Source organism: Colobus angolensis, unplaced genomic scaffold, assembly GCF_000951035.1.
Source record: "Colobus angolensis palliatus isolate OR3802 unplaced genomic scaffold, Cang.pa_1.0 Scaffold266, whole genome shotgun sequence".
Taxonomy (NCBI): domain Eukaryota; kingdom Metazoa; phylum Chordata; class Mammalia; order Primates; family Cercopithecidae; genus Colobus; species Colobus angolensis.
In genome coordinates, this window is record NW_012115888.1 from 4,253,617 (window position 1) to 4,259,637 (window position 6,021).

General features: G+C 40.2%; 1 protein-coding gene across 2 annotated transcripts in view; it reads right to left on the reverse strand.

Annotated features, from left to right (window-relative positions):
• FBXL7 (F-box and leucine-rich repeat protein 7) overlaps positions 1-6,021 on the reverse strand; it is a 446,617-nt gene that overhangs the window by 392,966 nt on the left and 47,630 nt on the right. The window lies entirely within an intron of this gene.

The following is a 6,021-nucleotide window of genomic DNA, read 5'->3' on the forward strand; positions in this document are numbered from 1 at the left end:
CTTGCACTGCTGCACACTGGTCCCTTCAGTCATCCGTCACACCCACAGCTGCTAGGCGTGGCTCCCCAGACATCAGCTTAGTCGTCTGCTAAGATGAAAGGGAAATTTTCCCAAGAGGTAATCAGTTTTCTTCATTTTCTCTAAACACTTAGGGGGTATCCCCAAGAGTGCAAACATAAGCAGAACAGGAGGCACAGGTATGCAGACGCAAACCTCCTGGGAAGGAGCTCACAAAAGGAGAGCCCTGTAGGCCTACTCCAAGGCACCTCTCCTCAGGCAACCTCAAATGCACTCCAGAACTTTAACTGCAAAAACCACATCTCCCAAATCCAGACCTCTGACCCAGGTCTCACCTCTGAAGCAAGGATATGGGTAATCTGTTCAACCATGGCCCGCTGGAAAAATCCACCTGGCTTTTAAATACTGGTGTGTCAACTACGATGTGCTCAAAAAGCTTCTTCTTCCCGACTTTCAATTTGTTTTGTGATTACATCCCCACATCACAGGCCTCTATCCACTCTCCCCTACCTTATGTGCCCCTCCACCCAATTAATTTGCAATGACCCATCTTATCTGCATATGTAACTATCCAACAGAAATACGATGTGAGCAAAGAATATGAGACCCATATGTAATTTTAAGTTTTCTAGAAGCAATATTTTTTTTTGTTTTTGAGACAGAGCTTGCTCTGTAGCCCAGGCTGGAGTGCAGTGACGTGATCTCAGCTCACTGCAACTTCCACCTCATAGGTTCAAGCGATTCTCCTGCCTCAGCCTCCCAAGTAGCTGGAATTACAGGTGCCCACCACCATAGCCAGCTAAGTTTTATATATATATATATAGGCTTTTTTTGGAGACAGAGTCTCACTCTGTCACCTAGGCTGGAGTGCAATGTCACCATCTTAGCTCACTGCAACCTCCACCTCCCGGGTTCAAGCAATTCTCCTGCCTCAGCCTCCTCAGTAGCTGGGATTACAGGCGTGAGTCACTGCATCTGTCCTAGAGACAAATTTTAAAAGTATAAAAGGGTAAATTTAATTATTATATATATCCTTTAACATAACACATGCATGCTATAATTTTAATATGTAATCAAGATAAAAATATTAAGAAGATATTTTACATTACCTTTTTCATACTATGTTTTGAAAATCCAGTGTGTCTATTACACTTACAGCACATCTTGATTCTAATTAGGCATATCTCAAATGTTCAGTAGCCACCTGTGGCTAGCAGCTACCATAGTGGACAGTGCAGATGTCAGCTCTACCCAACATTCAAAGAGCAGCTCAACTCCTCCACTTTGCAAGAAGGTTTCACTAGTTTTTGTAGCCCTTATACATCTTCTCCTTCTTTGAATTGCCATTAACTTGATACCCAAACACACTGTCGCACAATTAGCTAATTCCATGTATTCCATGACTATAAATTTTGTCTTCACAACCAGCTACAAACATATAAAGAACAACATCTGTTTTGTCCCCAGCATGTCTGTCATGATTCCAGATATATCCATTCAATAAATATAAACTAATTTTTTGATGACAAATCAATACACCAACAAATTATACGTCAGTATTAAAGAAAGGGGGAAATTGAGGGTGAAATCATTAAAAACTGTAAGAAGTAAAGACACGGTAACATTCAGTTGAAGAAAATAATGATCTGTATGAAAATATATCATTGTCATTCCAAATGTCACTATTATTCAATTTCACCTGTATTTTTAGTGTGTGTAAGTTTCAAATGCTGTCATAGTAAAACTGTGCCTGCAATCTTCACCAAACATGAAGGAATAACTCTAGAGGAAAACTAGAAAGAATAACTTGAACCAAAATGACACATTCAGCAGAAGCTCTCTCTCACAGTTTCAGTTGTTCCCTGATTATTTAGCAAAGTCACCCACTGGACTGTGGTGTGTCCAGGAGGAATTGTCCGTCTTGTTCATGTTGAATCCCCAGCCCACGGTGCATTCAGTCTCATTACCCCATTGCTCCTAATTTCCTTTTCTAAATTATAAGCAGATGGATACACTAATAAAATATCAGACCACCTTAAAGACAGTCTTATGTTAACTTAGGAGAAGAACTAGTAAAGTGTCTGGCACAGAGCCAATATTCAGTTAAGGTTTGTCATCTGAACTGGTAGCAGATAGATCTGGGATGTGAATTACAATGATAAAAAAGAAGCATGGCATGTGTGTTGGGAAATACGGGTCCAATGTTAGCACTGAGAATGGAGTTAGAATAAATAAGCTTAAGTCTTCCTAATTGTGCTAAGGAGATTCCCATTGATCAGAAACAATAAGGCAGGGAGACAGCACCTCCACTTGTAAAGAAAGTGCAGAATATGGAATCTGTGCCTCTAGAAAGATTCGCTTCTTTCTTTCTCTGTGTATACAGAAGCCCAATAAACCTTCATAGTAAAATGTCAGAAGATCTTACCTTGGTACGCTAAAGGAGATATGTAGTGATCTGCTGATCCAAAACTCAACGAATAAGATGGCTAAAAAGAATGAAGTCAGATGAAGACGAAATTCACATGATTCATGGAGCAAGCCAAACTGTGCTGAGCAGTCAACGGGATACTATTCCATGCTCCCAAACAATATGGGCCACAATGAATGTGCCCAGGCTAGAAATGACCTCCACTGGGCTATTTAATCTCCCAACTCACAAGCAAACTCTGTATCCATACTCTACTCTTCAGATTAATCATGAGCATCAGCCTAGGCCCAAAACTTAAAGTTAATATATTTTTCCTTCTTTTCTATCTCTATTTGGTGGCACATATGGCGGGTTGGGGTGTGTGTGTGTGTGTGTGTGTGTGTGTGTGTGTGTGTGTGTGTGTGTGTGTGTGTAATGTACAGGCTACCCTAAAAATGGGTGAGCTTGCATTACCAGATACCTCAATGACACAGAGCAAATGCAAAATCAAACCCGACAAAGAAAGACAATAATTGTCAAAATGGCCATATGAAATGATTCTTAAAAAGGATGTCTTTGACCATCACATAATGCTATGCCAGTTGTATTTCCGGTGAGTTCTCATGTGAGGTTCCCTTGACGTACTGAAATAAGGGAGAGGCCAGGATGGATAAGGAAGGGCAATCTAACTGATGCAGGACAGGTGAGCCCCAGAATTGAGGCTTAGCCCAGGTGGGTTCTTGGCTTTGCCCAGAAAATAATTCAAGGGAGAGTTGGTTGTGTTAGGCTGCAACTTTCATTGAAGCAGCAGTGTTAGAGCAGCAGCAGAGTTACTGCTCCTCGCAAAGCAAGGCTACCCCATAGGCAATGTGTCCAGAGTAGGTTCTCAGAGGCAGCTCTGCACTCATATTTATACCTACTTTTAATTACATGCAAATTAAAGGGTAGCTTATGCAGAAATTTTCAGGAAAAGGGTGGTAACTTCCAGCTTGTCCTTACCATGGAAAGGGGCAGTAACTTCTGGATGTTGCCATGGTAATGGTAAACTGACACAGCACACCGGTCAGCATGACTTACAGAAAACTGCTTCTCCACCTCCCACCCTGTTTCAGCTGGTCCTAAATTTGGTATGGTACCCCAGTCCCACCTCCGGAGTTGAGTCTTGTCTCCTACCTCATCAACTGCTGACAGAGCACAGAGAAAATGCAAATTTGGCAAAACAGGACATTTATGTCATTTCAAAACAGTTAGAAGACTTTAAAAGAAATGCATATAACATCTATAGTTCAATGGCCAAACAACTGTTGCTACCCGATGCCCTTCATACTGAGGTTGGCTTGATCCTTAGCTAACTTTTAGTGTTTAGGGCATGCGACTGATAACCAGACCCTGACTTGTCAAATTCCCATTGATTAACCAGTAGTTTCTCCCTGCATGTTTCCCGTATCATGGAGATACCAATTTGAGTGCCTAATTTAGCCCTTGCTGGACTACTCTTCAGAGTAGGCAATGTCCATTCCCATGCCTAGCTTGAAACCTGCTGTGTATCAACAACAGCATATATGATTGTTGAACCAAACTGCGGTTGCTGATTGAGATGGCCTGGCCAAAATCTCACCCAAATCTCACCTTGAATTGTAATAATCCCCAAGTGTCAAGGGTGGAGCCAGGTAGAGATAATTGAATCATGGGGGCGGTTTCCCCCATACTGTTCTCGTAGCAGTGAGTAAGTCTCACAGATCTGATGGTTTTATAAAGGGGAGTTCCCTGCACGTGCCCTCTTGTCTGCCGCCATGTAAGATGTACCTTTGCTTCTCCTTTGCCTTCTGCCATGGTTGTGAGGCCTCCCCAACCATGCGGAACCATGAGTCCATTAAACCTCTTTTCTTTATAAATTACTCAGTCTCAGGTATGTCTTTATTAGCAGCATGAGAACAGACTAAGACACAGATCTTTTGGAAATGTGGAAGAAAATTACTTTCTTCCAAAAGACAACTCTTCTCTGTATTACTCACAAATGGATATCTATTAAATCTATATTTGTAACTTCACTACTCAGGAACCTTAAATTTCCTTTCAGCATGGAAAGGGCAACTGGTGGATCACCCCATTCCCTGCCCAATTACCCAACCAGCTTTTAGCTCAGGAAACCAGCTCTTCTGTACTCTGAAAGCAAAACTCTGTTCTTGTTTATGTAAAGGGGCATACAAATCATAGGAATATCAATATAAAACAGAGTAACTTTGTTCACGTTTTAGTGTATCTTATGATTTTAAAAGCAGGAAAGGAATTTCCCATTCAGAATGCTTTAGATTTGTCTCAATCAAACCATGCAAAAGGTCTTATAGATTCTGAAGTTTATCTCTCCACTTCATGTCTACTGACATCACAAAAGGTCATTTGTGATTTAGGGAATGCAAAATTTGAAGTCTGGAATTTCTGGCGCTTCACACATGTTGAAATTGTGCCAAAGGAATAATGACAGTTATACTTGTAATGTACAGAAGATCATATGAATGTAGTAGATAGTTATAGTAATTATACTGGAAAAAATATGAAATTATAGAATGTGTGATCATTTATGACTGAAAATCATTTGTTATTGCAGGCTTATAGAAGAATGCTCATAGGAAAGTCTGATGGGTGTTGGCAAGAAAAAAATCTCCTATGCATTCTGTACCTCCATTCATTCATCAGCTAAAATGAGATAACCAAGAAAATTTGGTATATGCATACTCACATTTAGAATTATGTGAAAAGCGAAGGAAACAAATCTGCAAGAAACTTATTTAGAAATAAATAAAGAACCAAAATGTTTCATTACTAACTGAAAATAAACATTTAAATGAATTGGTATTTAAAAAAAAAAACTTTCAGTGACACATCACCGGTATAAAGTGTAATAATGCATCAAATCTGGTTTCTGACTCAAATATACCATTTCTTAAAGAGTATTATCTGACAACAAATGAGTCTTCATTTAGAGAAAGATCTCCAGGAACTGACAGTGACTTTCAGGATGTATTTTTAAGAAAATAAAAATAAAAAGCTTCATCTAAAGAGTATATATAATATGGTCCTTTTGTGCAATAAAAAAAAAAAAAAGGAGAAAAGGAATCCACACTTTACGCATGTATTTTTACAAAAAGAAAGAGGGGTTAAGTAAGGTAAACCAGAAAGTAATGACAAGGGCTACCAAGAGAGGTGCGTGGGCGCCAGGCATGGTGGCTCATACCTGTAATCCCAGCACTTCGGGAGGCCAAGGCAGGCGGATCACTTGAGGCCAGGAGTTCAAGACCAGCCTGGCCAACATGGTGAAACCCCATCTCTACTAAAAATACAAAAATCAGCCAAGTATGGTGGCGGGCACCTGTAATCCCAGCCACTTGGGAGGCTGAGGCACGAGAATTGCTTGAACCTGGAAGGCAAAGGTTGCAGTAAGTCAAGATTGTGCCACTGCACTTCAGCCTGGAAAATGGAGTGAGATTCTGTCTCAAAAAAAAAAAAAAAAAGACGGGTGAGTGGGAATAGGCATGGGGGTAAGATGGGAACAATACTTCTGTGGCTATACATATATATATATATATATATATATA